The sequence below is a fragment of the Mesocricetus auratus genome, unplaced genomic scaffold (assembly GCF_017639785.1).
Source record: "Mesocricetus auratus isolate SY011 unplaced genomic scaffold, BCM_Maur_2.0 Super-Scaffold_100004, whole genome shotgun sequence".
Classification (NCBI taxonomy): domain Eukaryota; kingdom Metazoa; phylum Chordata; class Mammalia; order Rodentia; family Cricetidae; genus Mesocricetus; species Mesocricetus auratus.
Genome location: NW_024429189.1, coordinates 72,587,523 through 72,608,419, shown reverse-complemented (window position 1 = coordinate 72,608,419; position 20,897 = coordinate 72,587,523). Strand labels below are relative to the sequence as shown.

At 43.6% G+C, this 20,897-nt stretch overlaps 1 long non-coding RNA gene across 1 annotated transcript; it reads right to left on the bottom strand.

The window, feature by feature from the left end:
• Positions 1-628: 628 nt before the first annotated feature.
• On the bottom strand, positions 629-17,173 carry LOC110342854. The gene is made up of 4 exons (XR_005877301.1): positions 17,129-17,173; positions 5,256-5,425; positions 4,020-4,104; positions 629-1,657 (listed from the first exon to the last, which is right to left on the bottom strand). It is a non-coding gene; the product is annotated as an uncharacterized LOC110342854 (long non-coding RNA).
• Positions 17,174-20,897: the final 3,724 nt, after the last annotated feature.

Sequence of the window (20,897 nt, the reverse complement as noted above, 5' to 3'; positions counted from 1 at the left end):
TTATGTGCAAAATGTGAATTTGGCTAGTTCTCTGCTGTAGGAAAGGTTCTGCCTGCCTATATTGAAGCCTTTGGGGTCTCCAGGATTACCTGGGTTAAGAGAAAAAGTTTTTGGTTTTCTTTTGGTGTTTTTGTTTGTTTGTTTGTTTTTCCAGCTCTGGTCTTTGCTATTAGCAGGTTTGTGATAGACAGACCTCACAAACAGGCAATGACTGGTGAGCAGAAATGATGAGGTCACAAGTGATATGGAAACGTATCATTCACATGCTGTCCTCTCTGTCAGTACGCCTGGCAATGTCCCAGAGTCTGTTCTATTTTCTGACTGTCCAACTTAAGACCCTGGGCTGGCCCAGGGAGGGCGTGTAATATTAATGAGGAATAAATCTTTGTTGTTGGGGCTGGAGAGATGACTCAGTCGTTAATTTCACTCACTGCTCTTCCAGAGGACCTGAGTCCCATTCCCAGCACCCATGTCAGGCAGCTCACAACTGCCTGTAACTCCAGTCCTTTCCCTAAGGATCCAGTGCTTTCCTGACCTCCATGGACACCCTCACACACGTGGCACACACTCCCTAGTGTATGGATACACACATGTGAACAAAAAGCAAATCTTTATTGTCATCAGTCACTAAATGCCCGGGGTATTTGTTCTGCTGCAGAAGCTGCCTCCAATTAACACATGAGCCCCTGTGTGTTAGTCGGATCCCTTTCTCCAGCAGCCAGCTCATAAATGGAGAGTCGGTTGTCTCTCCATCTTTCCTGCTCTTTCTTCTCTTCCTCACACCCTGCTAAGGTAGATGTTGCTGCTATTTGGATTTCCTTGAATGCCAATAAGGGTATAGTGTGTACAACTCCAGGTAATAATTAATCTTGTCTCACCGTCTACAGGAAGGGAGGTCGGGAGCATCAGTAGAGAATGGGTTGGTGAGTTTTGATGCTGTGAAGTGAGTGGAAAATTATTTAGATGAAAGGATTAATCTGATTGAAATGGTCCCCAGAAGTAAATGTCAATGAGCCAGACGTGGTAATTTCTAGCTTGTGAAGTAGTGTTAGTGTGCATGTGATTTGAAGTTTATGCTAAAACCCAAGCACGACATTACTTCCTGGATTGTGACTGGTGTAAGCAAGGGCACGGGGCCACCGTGAATGGGATTGCTTGTGTCAAATATGGTTAGCTCAAGCAGGGTGATGGGCCAGTCCCGATGTTCCTAGAACTTAGAAGTCATCAACAGTAGGGCAAGGTCAGAAATGCATTGTCTGTGTAGAAGTTAACACCAACCAGTCTATAAATATCTGCAAGGCAGGTCTGGGTGGCCTGTGTGGGCCTGAGGCTCTTCTTTGGTTCTGTAGAATAGCACATGCTGCCTTCAAAGGAGACAACCAGTGTTTTAGAATACGTGTGGGGTCTTAGCAGTTGTTTGACGGTCATGTGGGTAGCAATATATGTTACTGTTAAAATGGATGCTCAAGACAGGGCTAAATAATGGGAGAATGCCTAATTTTGTCCTGTTTCTTTTGCTTTTGTCTTGTTTTGCTTTTCTTGTAGAACATCTCAGAGGATCTGCCACACTCATGCTCATTGTTGTCCTTTAGTCGGGCCACAGCATGCAGGGAAGACAAGAACATTTCTGACCACAGTGTTCTAGGCAGATTGATACCTGGATGAAAGGGTGGATGATGGATGGAGGAGGGTGGAAGGATAGAAAGTTATTTGGGTGAATGGCTAGATATTGGCATAAATAAACAGATGACATAATTTTGGATTTCATTTGACTATTTGTAAATGATATGGGGTTGTAATAAAATTTTGTTTGTTTTTGTTTTGGTTTATTAAGACAGATTTTCTCTGTGTAGCCTTGGCTGTCCCAGAACTCACTCTGCAGGCCTAGGCCTAGAACTCACAGATATACACCTGCCTCTGCCTCCCGAGTGCCGGGATTAAAGGCGTGTGCCACCAACGCCCGGCTGGATTATTCTTAAAAAAGACTGACAATATTTACAAGAGGTTCTAAATAACAATGATTGCTCCCAATACCCAGTGTTCTGCAGGAAAGCCCCCTTAGTTCTATGCAGCAAGATTTACGTGCAACACCTGTGTTCTGGCTATATAATGGAAGTGGAGCATTTGGCTTTTACATCACCATAGTAGAAGGTGAATCCTACCAGCTACAGAAAGTGGGGAATCTCAGAATGGTGGGTAGCGAGCCAAAAAGATAGGTCTATCACGTGATGATGTGATTTCAGTGATGTAAACTGGGTTCTTAGAGAAACAGAAACCAATACCATCCATCCATCTGTCCATCCACTCAACCATGTAACTCATCCTTCCCTCTATCTAGACTTGACTCATGAAGTTAAGCAAGGTAAACCCCAAGATCTGCATTCAGTAAGCAGGAATACAGGAAAGCAGTGAGGAGAGATACCACTTATGCTGGTATCTGCCTGTCCAAAGCTAGAGAGAACCAGTGTCCCAGCCCAAAGTTAGCTGAGCGTAGGGACAAACTCTCCCTCTGTGTTCTCTTTGTGTCTTCAAACAGTTGTATGAGACCCAGCCGCACTGAAGGAAGCAGTTGTCTTTGCTTAGTCTACTGATTTTAATGGTGATCTGTGTTAGCTACTTTTCTAATGTTGAGCTAAGACACCATGATCAAAGCAATTTATAGAAGAAAGAGTTTAGCAGGGTGGTGGTGGCACATGCCCTTAATCCCAGCACTTGGGAGGCAGGTGGATCTATGTGAGTTTAAGGCCAGCCTGGTCTGCAGAAAGAGTGCCGGGACAGGCTCCAAAGCTACACAGAGAAACCCTGTCTTGGAGGAGGAGGAGGAGGAGGAGGAGGAGGAGGAGGAGGAGGGTGAGGAGGAGGAGTTCATTGGATTTTACAGTTTCAGAGGGTTATCATCATGGCAGGGGGCATGACAGCAGGCAGGCATGGACTAGAGAAGTAGCTGAGAGCTTACATGTTGAGACAACAACCACAAGTCAGAGAAACAGAGCTAATTGGGAATGTCATAGGCTTTTGAAACCTCAAAGCCAAGTGACACACCACCTCCAACAAGGCCACACCTCCTAATCCTTCCCAAACAGTTCCACCAACCAGGGCCCACGCTATTCTCATCCAAACCATCACACAGTCTCATCCAGAAACACGCTCACAGAAACAGCCAGAATACTGACCCATGAAATTTGTGGACATTGAGTAGCCCAGTCAGGTTGACACATAAAGTAATCACTACACATAGGCATGATGCCTCCTCAAGAATTAGACACCTCACTTTTGTCTTCATGGTATGTGCACACATATATGTGCACATTTGTGTGTGGATGTGTTTGGAGACCAGAGGTCCACAATAGGCATCACTCCTCAGGAGCCATCCACCCAAATACAGGGCCTTTCACTGGCTGGTACTCACTGATTAGGCTCGGTTGGCTGGACAGCAAGGCCCAGGTATCTGCCTATCTTCACCTCCCCAGAACTGGGATTACAATACCACACCACATGCCCAGTTATATGGGTTCTCAGGGTCAAACTCAGATCCTCCTGCTTTCAGGGCAAATACTTCAAGGACAGAACCATGTCTCCACCCCCACCCTCATCCCCACTCCCAGCAGCCACCTGTTTGTAAAATGAGGCGTGTAATTCATTTGTGAGAACTTAGTGGAATTATACATTTAAAGTGTTTGGTATAGCATCTGGCATTTGATTTGGCCTCAATGTGAGATTTTAAAAAGATGTATTTTATTTTAAATTATGTACATGTAGAAAGATGTACATGAGTGCAGGTGCCTGTGGAAAACAGAAGAGGGAGTCAGAGCCACTGGAACTGCAGTTAACTTTGTCATGGGCTTCCTAACACAGGTTATAGGGACTAAGCCTGGGCTCTCTGCAAAAGAAACAAGTACTATTAAGCCCAACCTCCCTTCCAGCCCATCATGAGATGCTAAGAGAACAAAACAGGATTCACAATAGCAATTGCAATTGGCTCTTCGCCCCCTCCCCCGACCCCGCACTACCACACTCACCTCTGGAGAGCTCTCACAGGCTCGGACACCAGTCTGCTCTCTGAAATCATCAGACACCCACAGCACCTCTGCAGATCGTCTCTGTCTACAAAGACACTTTAGTTGAGAAACCTGATGTCTCTGCCAGTGTGCTCTGTGCTCATCCTGGAGAATCTCTCCACAAAACTGCTCCCTTCGCTCCTTCAGAGTTTTCTCTCTATGGCTCATCTACTGGTCAGCAAAGTGTTTGAGCACCTGTTATGTGACAGTTCTGTGTTGGAGAGGGCCACGCAGCATTGCTGCAGGAGGCAGGGCAAGGCTGGAGAATTGGCGTCATATTCTCTGTCTTCCCCAGATCCAAGATCCCAAGAGGTCATGGTACTGGTATCCCTTGAAGGCTTATCAGGTTTGGGGATGAAAATGGGAAGAGGCATAGAGATTTTCTAGATTTGACCTTCTAGTGTTGAATGCCCCAACTCTACAGTGGGTTTTCTGTGCTGGCCAGATGGAAAAAAACAAATAATTCATCTTTTTTCCTTTGTCTGCTCTCCTCTGGGATACTCTGTGTGTGTGTCTCTCTCTCTGTTTGTCTCTCTCTCTCTGTGTGTATCTCTGTATATACATACATACATACACACACACACACACACACACACACACACACACACACACATATATATATATATAGAGAGAGAGGCATATATATGTCTGTGTGTGTCTCTGCCCCCTTGTGGTGTGTGTGTGTGTGTGTGTGTGTGTGTGTGTGTGTGTGTGTGTGTGATGTTCATGGTATATGTGCAGGTTTGTGTGCCTGAGTGCACATGCAGAGGCCAGAGGAAGATGTAGGAAGAGATCTATGTACCTGTAGCGCTGGCCACGCCAGTTTGGGTGTGGTCACAGGTACCTAGAGCTAGGGGGGAGAAAACGCTCTCTCTTTTGAGTTCTGGACCTTTGGTTCTCAGCTTTCTTGGCTTCTCACGTAAGTGATTTCTCCCTCAATAAAATATCCTAGGACATCCCTATTTGTGTGGCTTAATAGTTCTGCATTACTGCTGTTTCACTCCCTATCTTACTCCTTTGAGACCACATCTTTCATTGGGCCTGGAGCTCAACTGGCAGCCAGCAGCCCCAATTGTCCTCCTGTCCCCAACCCTCTCAGCCCTGGAGTTACAGGTTCACGTGCTGCTGTATCCAATTCTTTACACAGGCGCTGGGATTTAAACTTAGATCCTTGAATTTGTGAAGGAAGCATCTTACCCACGGAGCCACCTTCTGGCCCGCTCTTCCAGGACCGCTCTACCTATGCCTTGGGTTGAAAACATAAGAAGCAGTTCAAGTTTTTTCTTCCTTTCCTTTCCCAAAGAGTGTGTACTTGGAAGAACTGACTCCAGTCCTGGCCCTCAGGGACATGTTGTCTCACACAGCTTCTGTAGATAGAAACCAACAGCAGTGAGCATCATGAGGCCAATCCCACACGACAGACTCCTGAGAAGTCAGAACCCCAGAAGTGCAGCCTGGGGATGCTACGCCACAGTTGACATGCTCAGCACAGCAGGGTGTCTTCACCATGGTAATAGACTGCCAGTGTGATAAGAGTTCCAGATGAGGTACCCAGTTTGTGTTCAGGGATCTCGATGGTCCAAGTTGTTTCATGACAGCAGGTATCAACGTGGATGCTTTATGAATGCTTAAGGGGCCTCTGCTGATAAGAACTATATTAGCCACTTCCAGTAAACACTTATCTAGTAAATCCCTTTTATATTTTTCCATTTTTTTCTTTTGAAAACTTCAAACCTACAGAAGAGTTAAAAGAATAAGTGATGAATGTCTGTGTACACAATTCCTGCTTTCTCCAGTCTCCATTCCAGTGCCATTTTAATATTGGCTCTTCCTTTTTCACACACACACACACACACACACACACACACGTACAAACACACACGCTATATAAAGTTTCACAAATCATCTTGTAAATGACTCTCCAGTCAAAAGCCACACACAATCAGTAACCCATATGGCCCCTCTTGGGTTTCTTCCTCACCATCGCCCCCAGGATAACCATTATTTTTTACTCCTAAAATTGAAATAGAGCTTGCATGGTTTTTGAAAGCCATGTAAACAAAACTAAATGTAGTATGCCTTTTGTTGTACATGTTTGTTGGGGGGAAGTAAGCTTGCTTAAGTATGTATATGTGTTTGTGCCCAGAGGTCAAGGGGACCCAATGCAGGGTTCCAGGTCCTACAGGATGTACAGGGCAGGCAAGGCAGAAAGTGGAACTCAGTATACAAAAGAAAAGTGCTCTGCACATTGCCAACCCCCCCACACACACACAGTTCTTAGCCAAGGCTGAACATTGGAGGTTGTCACTTTAAAGGAGTAGTTTTTAAGAATTCAATTCCAGTGAAATATTGGGTTAGCAAGGACTATTCAGAAATGCTAAGATCCAAGGATGAAAAGTCAGGTGGCCACTAGAATGTCTCCATGACATCTAAGCATCTATCGTCCCTATGAAGGCCACCAATTTAGTCAAGCCGTCAAGTGTAGCATTTCCAAGACAGCATGCACAGGACATCAGGTGCATGTCAGGATGCAGCAGGAGCTACTCAGCTTCCCACCATTTCATATACCTTTGCTGTGTTCATGCCAAGATGACTCAGCTGAGACTAATGAAGAGGAATGTTCCCCGAGTGCTGGTGGTGGTGCATGTGCACCTTTAATTCCAGCTCTGGGAGGCAGAGGCAGAGGCAGAGGCAGGTGGGTCTCTGAGTTCAAGGCCAGGCTGGGCTACAGAGCGAGTTCCAGGATAACCAGGGCTACACAGAGAAGCTCTGTCTCAAAAAAACAAACCAAAAAAACAAACAAAAGTGGGGGGACTCTCAGGCAAGCCCAGATCACAGACCCTTTGGGACCACAACTTGCCCACATACTTACAAAGTTATTGCCCCTTTACAGAAGCACCTGTAAGCATTAAGCTATGAAGAAATGAGAGCACTGAGCAGGGCAGCTGCGAAAGCACAGACAAGGTTGGCAAAAGAAGCTGGACTTTTAGAGGAATAGAAAACATTTGGGGCTGGGAACATAGCTCAGTGCTCACTGTACAGAATGGGACCTAAAATCTGTTCCTCAGAAGCCATATAAATAAGTCAAGCAAGGCTTGATGCCTTTAATTCCAGAATTTGGGAGGCAGAGGCGGGTCTACTGTACAAATCGAGTTCTAGGACAGCCGGAGCTGTTACACTGAGAAGTCCTGTCTGGAAAAACAAAACAAACAAGAAGTCAAGCATAGAGGTATGTGATTTTAAACCTAGCACTGGGAGGATAGAGGCAGGAGGACTCCTGCAACTTCTGGGCCAGCCAGTCTAGCCTAAGAAGCTAACGCCAGGTCAGTAAGAGCCCTGTCACAAAGACAAAGTGGACAGTTCATGATGGATGGCATTTAGAGCTGAATTAGATTAGCTCATCTTTAGCATGTAGTGTCTTACCTGACACATAGCAGACCTTGCACAGGCTGGTTTCCTGGCTGTCCCCATGGGGGAATAAGCAGAGGAGACTTTGAAGATCTTGCTCCCTTTCGTGTGAGTACCAGTAAGGCAAGAACATTCCATTCAGTATGATTTCAGTTTGCTGTGGGCTGCCCTTGTGGTTTTCTACTGACAGCTTGCAGACCAGGAATGGGTATGGTGATGCTCCCATAGCATGTAGCATCCATGGAGCACACATGTATAATTGTCAGGCGCTGGTTAAAGCCCAGCCCTAGTGACATTTTTGAAAGCAGAATAATACGGTGCAGGACCATTGCCAGCTTAAAATGAATTTTGCGTGGGCTACAAAGGTTGTGTCTTCTAGTCAGGCGTGACCCTATGGCTACATGGCCAGCAGGAAATCCCTTTGTGTAAAGGCAAATGTATTTCTTCACCCAGGTGGACACAGCCTGTGTTTGCAGGGAGCGTGGCTTGAAGTGTGGACTGCGTTCAGGCACTGTGTATCCCTTACATGGAGGTTCTGGATGTGCCCCAATGTCCAGCCAGTCCCTAAAGCCATGTATTTATTTCAATGATGGAACTCTGTTGATAGCTGGTTGATTGTTTTACCTTTTGTGAAATGATCTCACTTAGCAAAATAAACTTAAAAAAGAAACTGACAACTCTATGTAGCTTCTCTGGAAATTTTATTGGTCCATAAAATTAAAAATTTGGCAATCACTTACTAGCAGGGGATGTTGTCTAAAAAGAGCAGTTGAAGCAAACAAAAGTAACCAGGACCTAGGCAGAGACTAAATTAACATCAGTGTCTCTCCAGTCAGGGCGACCTACATGACATCATGCCTCAGAGCCTGCCAGGTTGCTATGGTTATCTTCACAGACCTATGTAATTACCTAGGAAGTTGCTGTCTTTGTGACAAGTGAGGTCTGTGTTATGCAGGTATTTGAGAAAGAAAGACTTTTTTCTGCATCTGAGAAAAATGTATGCTAGCATTAAAATTGTGCATGGATGCAGCCACATGCACACGTGAAAATAACCATGCACACAGAGAAGCTGGGGTTTCTTACATGGCTTGGCAATAGAAGAATTTCATCAGCAGATGAAGCTGCCTGTGGAGTAGGAAGACCCGATTCTGGACGTAAATCTAGATTTTTCTCTCTTAGCCAGGATTCTTTTGGTTGCTGGAAGCAAACAATCAACCTTGGTGCAAAAAGAGAGGGCTCAGATCGACTTACATAACAGAGACAGAGGTGTTATTCCAGGGGCAGCTTGACAGCAGTATACACCATGGGTTTTCTAACCCCATGTGGCCTGCTCTCCCTCGTGTTAACTGAACATGGGTCTGCCTCTGGGAGGGCTCCTGCATTCCCAGGTGGCTGCCAGCTCCTGACTTTGGCTCTGCCAGGAAAAGAATTTGTCTTTCCTAATCATACAAACAAAAGCACTGATCCTACATCTCCCTGCCCTGAAATAGATCATAGACCTGTTGTGGGGGGAGAGGTGTTTCAGGGAAAAGTCAGAGCACAGAACCAAAGTCCTCATCTTTTAGTTTAAACTGGGGATTAGCAAATATACCCCACAAACAAAATAAGAGTTGTCTGCCATTATCCAAAGAGTACTGCTTCTAGAGTCCCTTCAGATATCCAAAACCTTACATGTTCACGTCCCTGACATAAAATGGGATCATATTTACATGGAACATGTTTACTCTTGCATATACTTTAAGTCCACTGTATGAATCAGCCTGTGGTACCTAATAAGATAATGTTATCCTAAATGTTGCTATGTTATTACATTACATAGGGAATAGAGACAAGGAAAAACAAACCCAACCATGTTCAATACAGGCACACTCCACCTACCCATGCTCAGTGGAACCCACAGATAGGGAGTTCCAACTGTGTCTTTCTCCTTGTTTGTTTTGGTAAAGATAGCTTTACTGCAACATGGCCACACATAATACTGAGGCATTATCTATTGCCATGAATTTTGATAGAAACGGTATGTGACTAGACCAACAATTGACTTACAAAACTGTTTATGAATTTTATCTGGCCTGTCATAGAAAATACTTCCTGGACCCCCGGGCAAACCATCTGATGGGTTTGGGTTTTGCTGGAGCCTTCCTTGTCTATTGTATTACCTTCAGCATTTAAAGAGAAAATGCTACTTTGTGTGTCAACGCTAAGAGTCTCCTATTACAAGAGGACCAGCCTACTGGCCCAAGGGGAAACCCACACAGGGGAAAGTCCTGACGCAGGGATGTCCTGTTTCTGCACAGTGAGCCCCGATCTCTCTCTCCCCCTTAGTGGAGGATCCTGGAAATGAGAGCATACAGCAATTGCCCTGTTCGTGTGCTCACTCATCTCCTAGGCAGAGTGTTCCAGCTTCATCATGGCACACCACTGAACGGGAAAATCAATATGTAAAGAGCCCAACTAAAATGCTGCATGAAAAAGACGAGCATTGCTGGGTTTAGAAAATAAAAACGTTTCTAAACAGATAAACAGTAAGCAAAGCGCTTTGATTTGTACTGTTTTCCAGTCCATAAAATCCTAATATCTGCTGCCGTTTCATTAAGAGCTTCCATGCCACTCGGCATGCCTGCTGCAGCTTGAACAGATTGCTACAAAAAACGCTCTCCAAGCCGCAGAGCCAATCTTTTGCAATGTTTTACATGGGTGCTAAATGGGGGAGAAGTCTGATCAATCATCAACACAGCACTAGTTAGGGGAAAGTAAATGCTAGAGTTAAATGAACAATATCCATCATTCCGAAATGTGGCTTTTCCAGTCAGTCAAAGGGGGAAAAAAGAAAGGTAGGCAGAAACTATTCACTGTAGTGAAGACCCAGCGATGAACACAGGTATCCAGATCCCCGGTGTTGAGAGCACAGAGGATTGTGTTTGAATAATACGTTCAGTGGAATAAATGTTCAAGTTGCTTCTGAAAATGTTTCATTTAGATTCCTAGCTCCTTGCGATCCCTAAGCCAGATAATACTCTGGTATATGACATCCCTTACTGATACATCTGAGCTGTTTCATGTAGTGTCACACTCATTCCCATGGTGGCCCTTCTGAGAACTTTCTGAGTGACCAGCAGAGTTGGAGACACTGAGCAGTGCCTTTTTTCTTGATGGTTTCCTTCTGAAGCTACAAAAAAGATGAGAAAAGTTTTCCCAGGAAATCAACAACCCTGATGTGGATTCTGGGCTGTGACCCTGAGAGGCCATGGACAGATTATAGAATCCCACTCTGAACCTCAATTTATCTATAGAATGGGGTCAGTATTTCTTCTGCCCCTACCCATCACTAGCATTTTCGGATACCTTGCTGGACAGCTCTGATGTTCTGGGATTACCCCGGGTGAGGAGGCAGATACAACCAGGAGGATACTGTCATACACCTGTGTGTGTGTGTGTGTGTGTGTGTGTGTGTGTAGGGAAATAAGACCTTTTAGAGGCATGAAAAGATTTCACATGGCCATGACTAGAGATGGCAAGTTTGGACATGAAAGCCCCAGTCATGGGGGAAGTCCTTGTGTGTACATGTTGTCTGATTGGTGGACATTGCAGAAAGGGTGGCAGAAAGACTGTAAGAATCAGAGGACCAAGGGTTCTGATGTGAAAGGCTTGCATAAACATGACCAGAAAAATGACAATACCAATGGACATGTTAATGGGGAAGGAAGAAAAAGACATCCCACAGCATCCCACCCTATACAAAGAATCACAGGCAACTAATGACTGCTGAGAAAGAGAAAATTAGCCTCTCCCAAGGATGAGCACCCTAACTGGTTATTCAATACAAGATGATAAGCCCTGAGGCCATAAATACATGCAAATGATAAAAACAAGTCACGTTTATATATGTTTTCATATTTATACACACACACATACATACATACATACATACATACATGTAGCGATAGCAAGAAAATGAAGATATCCATTTGAGAGTAGGGGAGCATGGAAGAAGTTGGAGCAAAGGGTCGTGGGAGGGACTGGAGGAATGATAGGGAAGGAGGAAAGTGATATAGTAATATTTTAACTAAAGAAATGAATAAAAGAATTCACCTTTGTCCTGGGAACAACAAGAAGCCATTGAAAGATTTCTGCTGGGGGTGGAGTGAGGTGTCCTGATTCCTGTGTTCTAGAAAGACCATCCTACCTTAGTGGAGGAGTTACAAGGGAAGGCTGGAGGTCTCACACTGACAGGAAGACCTGATAGACCCCAACGATCTAGATTGGAAAAATGCAGCTGTGATGCTATTGACTGAAAGCAAATGCTTGAAGACCCATCTCAGGGCACAAGGCAAGATACAAGGAGGTACTCGTGTTAGTTCAAAGCAAAGTCCTCCTCCCCTGGTTCTGTTCCTCTCTTCACACCTCTGTGAGCACCCTTCCCCCACCCCCACATCACTGGGCCTGTTGGTCAGACTTAAATGGCTCATTCAGATGCCTCTGCATCTCCTCAGGTGATACTCAGAGCTCCTCTGCTCACCCCCTCAACCCAATGGCCCAGAGCAAGCCAGCCTCACCCCCGACCTCCAGACTGTGGCCATGTGACCAGTGACCTTTGCTCAGCCTGGCTTCCTTCCCCAAGCATCTTTTTTCTGCCACTTCAGATTCAAATCAGAGAAGCAGAGACAACTGTTCTCTCCATCCACCTTGCATCTGCCGACCCACAGCATGCTCTATTCTCTGACATCCAGGCAACTCACAGTTGATAGCTGAAATTGCAAGAGAGGAAGAATATGAGGTAAGCTCTGTCTAGATGGTAGATAAACGGACAAACAAGCTGAGCTATCACAGATCATTCTAGCACATCCCAGACTCAGAGTCCTTCAGATTTAGCAGCAGTTTAAAATCATGAGTAGACTAGGACTGGGCAAAGGGGTGGGAGCAGTATTTTTCCAGGCCTAAGCTACAAAAACCACTGTCCCTGCTCTTTCTGCAAATAAACTCACTTCAGTAAGTCCTGTTGGGAAACGAAGGCAATTGCTTTATCAGTAGGCATTACCCAGGCTTTGCCGGAGCGTGCTACCTCACACGCAGTAGGAAGGAAGTCTAAGTGAGAATGAAAACAGTCAGCCCAAGTGTGCCACCTTAGCAGTGCTGACTAGCTGGTTGGCTGACTTCTGAAAACTAAATTTTTATTTCTAGAATCATAAATTCAAAAATCAACCACAATCTGCTCCCCTCTGGTTATAGTCCTTGGATGTGAAGTGTCTGTGCCCCACCCAGGTTTCCAGGAAGAGGACCATATTGGACATACTAGACCCCAGAGCTGGGATAGTCAAGACAAGAAAGGTCCATGACCTCCTGAAAGATCCACAGCTCCCTGCTCAGCTGTCAGTCTGCATGCTTGCCCACAAGACACAAAAGGGGGCAACCTCCTCTCACTTCCCATCGATCACCAGGACAGCGTTGTCACAGTGAGTCCAACCATCCCCACTACTGGATTCCAATCTCTAGAGTTAAACATGCAGACACCTGCTGTCAGGTCCCTCCCAACAGCTGGCTGTAAAAAAATACCATTCTTCAGCCAACTTCTCACAAAGCCTCCTCTTCCTCTCAGCCTGATGCATTTGCCTTCCATGGTTCTCCGTGTGTCCGGCTCCAGGGCGCTGACACTTCCCTTCAGGAGCACTCTAGCTTTTGCAGTTCACAGAGTTCCTCTGGTAAATTCCATCCCCTCACCTTTCAACTGTCAAACTTCTTGAAACAATAGTTTCCGAATTGCCCATCCCCTAGTTTCTCACATTGGGCCTCACTCTTAATTCTCTGGGGATTTAGAGGCTATCAAATGGGAATTTCCTCCTGCTTTAGATGTTGACACCTTGACTCTGGATTCCACCCATCTCCTTGGCACCCCACAGTGTTAGAGACTTTTTCTGTGTGTTCACACCCCCTTCCCAATTGAACCCATTTCTTTGGCTCTGTCTCTTTACAGTCTCATTAGAATAACAAATGACTATAGGAATTCTCTCCAACATCCCAGAAGAAGAACCATTACATCAGTGATGACATACTCTGTAGTTGGTTACTGCTATTTAATGTTAAAGTAATTTTGTGCATAAATCCTTGATAACATTAAAATAAATTTCAATATAACTTTCAAAATAGAAAAGTTCAAATGTATCTGAAGATGGAGTATAATGAATTCACATTCACACATGCTGTGTGACAAAACTTTTCTTAGTGAGATGCAGCACATACATCTGCTTACCCCAGACAGGGAATCCACAGCAAACCAAGTACAGATACCGTTAGCATCCATCTTGGTGAACCAATGAATTACATGTGCATGTGTCTGGGCAAGTTGGGCAGCAGCACTGGATTTCTCCTGGAGCTGGAGGTCTAGGCAGATGTAAACCATCTGATGTGGATGCTGGGGGCATCCGAACTTGTGTCCTCTGTGAAAGCAGGATGGCTTTTAACTGCTGGGCATCTCTCCAGGCCCTGCCCCTACAAGATACCCTGGTTTTCCTCTTCTTATCTGTTACGAGAATCTTTTTCTTTTGCTAGCCGCTTTGGTTTATCCCCCGCCAGTCGCCTGGGCTCTGCCGCGCCAGCCTGGTTCTAGATCCGCATGAGTCCCAAATAAACACACAGGAGGCTATATTAATTATGAAGCTGTTGGCCTTGTTTGTCTCTTACTGGCTAGCTCTGCCTTAAGTAATTACCCCATAATTGTTAATCTAAGTATGTCTCTTACCGGAGAATAGTTCCAGGCTTCCTACCCCCATGGCGTCACATGTTGACTCTCTTGTTTCCCCTTCCCAGAATCCTCCTCGACTCCTAGTCCCTCCTATCTAGGTTTTCTATTGGCCAGACAGTACTTTATTGACAAATGCACAGGCAAATAACAGGACTTCCCCAACACTTATCTGTGAATCTTCGGTGTACACCCTCCAACTTAAGTGCAACTCTAAGTCCATATGTTATGATACATCATAAATAAAGGAAAACTGTTAAGAGAAGCTTTGTCTTTGTGAGGAGCCGTTCCGCCCACCTGGTTCTAGATCCGCATGAGTCCCAAATAAACACACAGGAGGCTATATTAATTATGAAGCTGTTGGCCTTGTTTGTCTCTTACTGGCTAGCTCTGCCTTAAGTAATTACCCCATAATTGTTAATCTAAGTATGTTTCTTACCGGAGAATAGTTCCCAGCGTCCTACCCCCATGGTGTCACATGTTGACTCTCCTGTGTTTCTCCTACCCAGAATCCTCCTGGATTCCTAGCCCCACCTATCTAGATTCCTATTGGCCAGACAGTGCTTTATTAGCATAAGACTTCCCCAACATCTCCTCTTTTCTGTTTAAACAAAAAGAAAGGTCTTAACTTTAACACAGTCAAATTGTATATAACAGAACAGTTATCAAATAAGAACATAGTTACAATATTTTAGCAAGATTTAAAGAAAATATCATCCATACCATCCTTGTGAGTTCAAAGTTCTATATGTAACTTATCTTTTATCATAACTAAGGAAAACTATAACTATCTGTCTTCAACTCCATCAAAGACCACAGAAGGATAATATATAAACACTAGGATTGACAGAGACATCTTACTGCCTGGACAGTCACCCGAAGTTCCTCTGTAACGTTGGGGTATCCATCTTCAGCCCATAGGCCACAATGTGTCTGGAACACTTCTCAGCAAAGCAGGAAATTTCAAACTGTCCATCTGCGCTGGCAGTCTGTCAGTCATTTCTCTGTGTCCTGCAGAACGTCTCCTAGACTCTTCCATGAAGCAGCAACCCTGTAAGACTGAGTTCAGCAGTCACTTTCCTGTGGGTCCTGCATGTCCAGATTATACAACAAGAGTCAAGCAGTACAGGCAAGAGCAGTTTCTTGCCCAAATGGCTAATCTTGCCATGTTGAAAGCAAACTCCATAACAAGTTTCTTCGATGCCCATCTTCCTCTCAGATGTAATTGGTGCTGCCAGGAGCAGACATTTCTCATTGTCAAGAAAAGCCCTAAACCATTTTAAATGCCATTTTCTGAAGGTCTTTGAGAGGTTTGAAGACTGTTTATCTATCTCAAATATTTTTCTGTATATATAGAAAACCTAACTTACCTAACTATAAATTCTGACTATTATAAGTAACTATCTATAATCTGTATTTAATTACGCATTACATTTTAAAAGATCAGTATAAGCACAATACTTAATCAAGAGGAGAAATATACATATCACAAAATTGACCTTGAATTTGTATCAATAAATGAAAAACAATTCCTATATCATAATTCCCTTTTTTACCATTAAAAGGATTGGCTGTGATCACTAGCCAATTATAAACAATCCCATTTAAATGAAAACAAAGATTTATAAACAAGATGGGAATTAGGACGTCGCTCATTCCAAACTGCTTCCTGCTGGAAGGGGGCGCTGTTCATACCATGGGGATCATGACAAAACTCAGAAACCTGTATAAGTCCGTATTTTCGGGGTCTGTAAAGCTGCATCATCTTAGCTGTCTCAATAGTTGGAACACCTGGTCCACTACTTCCGGGGGTCTTGGTTCGTCAAACCACAGAAGTCTGGAAGAAATCCTCAGCTTTTTATGTTCTGTGGAAACATAAATTAAAACTCCTTTTCCGAGTAACATATCCTTGTACTTAAATTTTGAAGTCAAGGCATTTTCAAAAGATAGAAGTTGGATTAATTCAGCAGCATTTATAATCAAGTGTACTTTAGCATTTGTTCCTTCCTTAGCAATCAAAAAACTGAAAAACATAATAGCATACAGTATCCAGACTCTCTGTGTATTTTCCATCTTTACGTGGCTTATTTATTTATCTATTAATACTTTATTTCTTTCACTTTTATTTATTTTTCTCTGAGACAGGGTTTCTCTTTGGAAACCTGCCTGCCTCTGCCTCTGGAGCAATCCTACCGGCGTGCGCCACCACAACGCCGGCTTTTGTATTTATTTACCACTTTGCCGTTTGATTTTCTCTCTCAATCTCACGTATATTTTTTAAACACACTGTAAACCTTTAGAGGTTTTTCTTTATCCAAGTCTGACTTTACTGTAAATCTTTATGTTTTTCTGGCCACGTGTCTTATCTGTAAAACCGCGACTGTTTTAAACTGCCGTTTCAAGATGGCGGGCGTAAGCGTGATTGCAGCTTACCGCCTCAGTCCATGCTGACCTCCAGCAAAAGCTGCCACTTCCAGCTGTACGAACACCCCTTTCAATCGTTAGCAGAGTCTCTTAAAATAACCTTGCTGGTTTTTTTTTTTTTTCTTTTTATGCTGAGTCAGGAAGACTCCGGTAAACGAGCCACGTGAATCTCGGCTTGTGGCTAGCAAAACAGAGCAAACCTGAGAAAATGCTGCTACCAAAATCTGTGCTTCTCTCCGTTCTTCTGTTTCTAAAATTCCTTTAAAGCTTTTGTCATTCTACGTGGAAATTCATGATCCCACTCCTGATCACCATTATGTTAAGAGAAGCTTTTTCTTTGTGAGGAGCCGTTCCGCCCACCTGGTTCTAGATCCGCATGAGTCCCAAATAAACACACAGGAGGCTATATTAATTATGAAGCTGTTGGCCTTGTTTGTCTCTTACTGGCTAGCTCTGCCTTAAGTAATTACCCCATAATTGTTAATCTAAGTATGTTTCTTACCGGAGAATAGTTCCCAGCGTCCTACCCCCATGGCGTCACATGTTGACTCTCCTGTGTTTCTCCTACCCAGAATCCTCCTGGATTCCTAGCCCCACCTATCTAGATTCCTATTGGCCAGACAGTGCTTTATTAGCATAAGACTTCCCCAACAGAAAACGGCTTTTCAACTTGAATTAGAATGTTCATTGATTTATCTTTTTCCATGGCAGTTTGACAGTTTATCTTCAGGGTCCTCAAAAAAGGATATCCCTTTGACCCAGTAATTTCACATTTAGAAATTTGTATCACAGAATAACCGAATAACAACGGAAAGCATTTATACAGGAGTTTACTGGGGGGAAAACATTCCTCAGCTCTCAGCCCTTGTCTGTACCCACAAGTCTACACTACACTTGGCACCTGGCAAATGCTGGCAAAAATGCTTGCACATGGCTGCTGGCTCTGGCTCCTCTGAATGGTCACGAGCATGGGCCCCAGCTAGTTCCCGGGAGAGGTCACTAGAACAGTCATCTCGTTCCAGTTGTCTCAGCTGTAACCTTTTCCCTGGAGTCAACAAGCAGCCAGCCCAGGGCCTGTGAGTAAGCACAGGCAAAGTGAGGATTACTCAGGCAGCTGGCAGCTCGCTGCCTCGTGTGAGACAGCCCAGCTCAGGTCAGCAGAAAGCCTGCAAACGTGAGCTCACTAAGTTCTTGTTCACCCATTCTTGTTTGCTCACTTAAGACATTAGTACACCAGTGAGCAACAATCACTGTTCATATTCCTGACAATTAGAGGATGGTGCGGTATTATACTGCCTCAGAATGCTGATGTAGATGTATAATGACTGGATCCTTCACAGTAGACTGACAAATAGCAGAGGCAATGGGAAGCAGGTTGCAGCAGGATGTCTATAGTACAGCACTGTGTTCACAATCATACACTTACATATTTGCATAAGAATGCACCAGTATGATAGAGGAGATGCCAACAATAGTTATGTTTAGGTGGCAGAGTTTGGGATAGTTTGCATTTTTGTTTGCTTTTGCCATTAATCTATAGGATCATGTGCCATGTGAATTATTTTTCAAAGAAAGGAAAGTCTTCCCAAAGAACAAACCTTGCCTGATGACTCTTTTGCTTATGAAGATCAGTTCTAAGGGCTGGAGAGATGGCTCAGTGATTAAGAGCAATTCCTGTTCCAGCAGAGGACCCTAGTTGGGTTCCCAGAACCTACTGTCAGCCTCTCACAGCTTCAGGAGATTCAATGTCTCCTTATTGTCTTTGGGTACCCTTGTATGAACTTACATGTATTAAGACAGACACAAAAATAAAAATAAATCCCCCATTTAATAATAGTCCTGAATGAATTTCTAGTGCCTCTTGCTGACAGTGTGGTTGTCAGTTGTTTTTGGAACATCCTGTACAGAGGATGTGGTAGCATCGTCCCTTCCAAACTTCACTAAGGACTGTGGGTGACCCTGCAAAGAGAAGCCCTCAGGATGGAGGCGGCTTTGCATCATCCTTAGAGGTTAGGGGAGCCCTATCTCCCCAGCTCCATTCATAGGGAACTAAAGAGTTGGGGAAACTGATTTCTGGTCTATGGGGCAAAACTAAGTACAATAGTCCTTATCTTGCTACCTACAGGATTTAGTGAGGACCTCTGGGCAAACAAAGGAGCTTTTCTAATAGTGTATTAACAGGTTCTAAATTTCATATATCCAGAATGAGTAACGCAATTCCCCAGAGCAGGTCAAGGGTACCTAACCCCTTAATCCTTCTTAAAGCAAATTTCTTTCCTTCCTTCCTTCTTCCCTCCCTCCCTTCCTTCCTCCCTCTCTCCCTCCTTCCTTCATTCTCTTTCCCCTTTTCTTTTTATCTGTCTCCTTAGGCAACACACACCTTCATTGTAATAAATCCTAGATAAAAGCAAGCAGATCTCTCCCTTGTTTGAGCCTCAGCTTATAAGTATATCCTACATTCATATTTTCTAATTAAAGATTCATTTCTATTCTTTTTAATGAAGTGTGTGTGTGTGTGTGTGTGTGTGTGTGTTTTCATGTGGGTAAGTGTACACGAGTGCAGGTACAGGTACACAGAAGCCAGAGGCATTGAATTTCCTAGAGCTGGAGTTATAGACAGTTGTGAGCCCCCTGAAGTAGGTTCTGGGAATTGAACCTGGGTCCTCTGGAAAAGCAGCGAGGACTCTTAACTGCTGAGCCATCACTCCAGCCCACATTCAGATTTTATTCTCCCACTACTGCTGCTGCTCATATATGGCTGCTTTTGAGATCTCCCCTTTATCATATATAATATGTATATTAAGTTTTATGCTTTAACAAAGTTGTCTTCAAATATTTTGTGCTAGGGAGTGTTGAACTTCTTCAGTCTGTAGCATGTATTTCTAATCCAGTTCGAATAACTTGGACCCTTCTTTCCTTAAGTAACTTTCCCTTCTCCTCATGAACTGGAATGACATATGTATACTTTGAGACTGTCCCAGAGATCTGTCATCATCTGTGTTCACTTTTGTTCACGTGCTTCATTTGGAATCATTTCCTTATTTATGTTTGGATTTGTTTTTAGTATTATATTTTTATTAGTACACAAGGTGTGTTTCAGTACAATATTTTCATACATATATTTCATTACAGTCTGCTCTTATTCAACCCTTCCTTCATGCTTCCCCATGCTCGGCCCCTTCCTCCCCCAAACACTATATACATACATACATACATATTCCATTGTTCTTCTTTGTTGTGTCTGTCTTTAGAAACCTTCATGTCCTCCCCCACTCACCAATATTTAAATATAGATTCTGTGTTTGAGAGGAAACTATGACCTTTTCCTCTATGTCTGGCTTTACTCTTGTAATATTGTAATACTATTTCATTCATTTTTCTGAATCTTAACATTTCATTCTTTATTGTAGCTTAAAATACATTGTTCACACTGCAGTTTATCTGTTCGTCTGTTAATAGACAGGCTGTATATGCTGAACTATTTATTGTAAACAACATTAGAATATTTTGTGAAACCCTTCTCTCTCTCTCTCTCTCTCTCTCTCTCTCTCTCTCTCTCTCTCTCTCTCTCTTTTTCAAGGCAGGATTTCTCTGTATTGTTTTGGAGCCTGTCCTGGAACTCACTCTTTAGACCAGGCTGGTCTCGAACTCAGAGATCTGCCTGCCTCTGCCGCCTGGGTGCTGGGATTAAAGGTGTGCGCCACCAATGCCCAGCTGTGAAATCCTTCTTTTGATCTCTACTTTTATTAATTTGGGTCCTCTTTCAATTTCTTTTAACTACCTTGGCTACAAGTTTGTCAATATTACTCATGTTTTCCAAGAATTAACCTTTCAATTGATTCTACATGTTGTTCTTTTAGTCTTCATTTCATTAACTTCTGTCTCAATCTTTATTAATCTGTCTCCATCTACTACTTTTTAGATTGACTTATTATTTTTCTGATCCTTTGGGGTAATACCATTAGGTTATTTATTTGAGTTCTGTCTGATTTTTTAACACAAGCCGCCACAGCCACAAACTTTCCTCTTAGAACTAATTTAGCTTTATTTCAAGTGTTCTAATGAGCTGTGATTTCATTTTCATCTAATTCTAGGGTTTTAAACTTTTTTCTCTGATTTATTCCATGACTCACTCACTGGCCATTCAACGGTATTTGTGCAGTTTCTCTTACTACTGATTTCCAATCTTACTCCACTATGGTCTGATAAAATACAAGAAAGTACTTCAATTCTTTTGTATTTTTAAAAACTTCTTATATGACCTAGGGTGT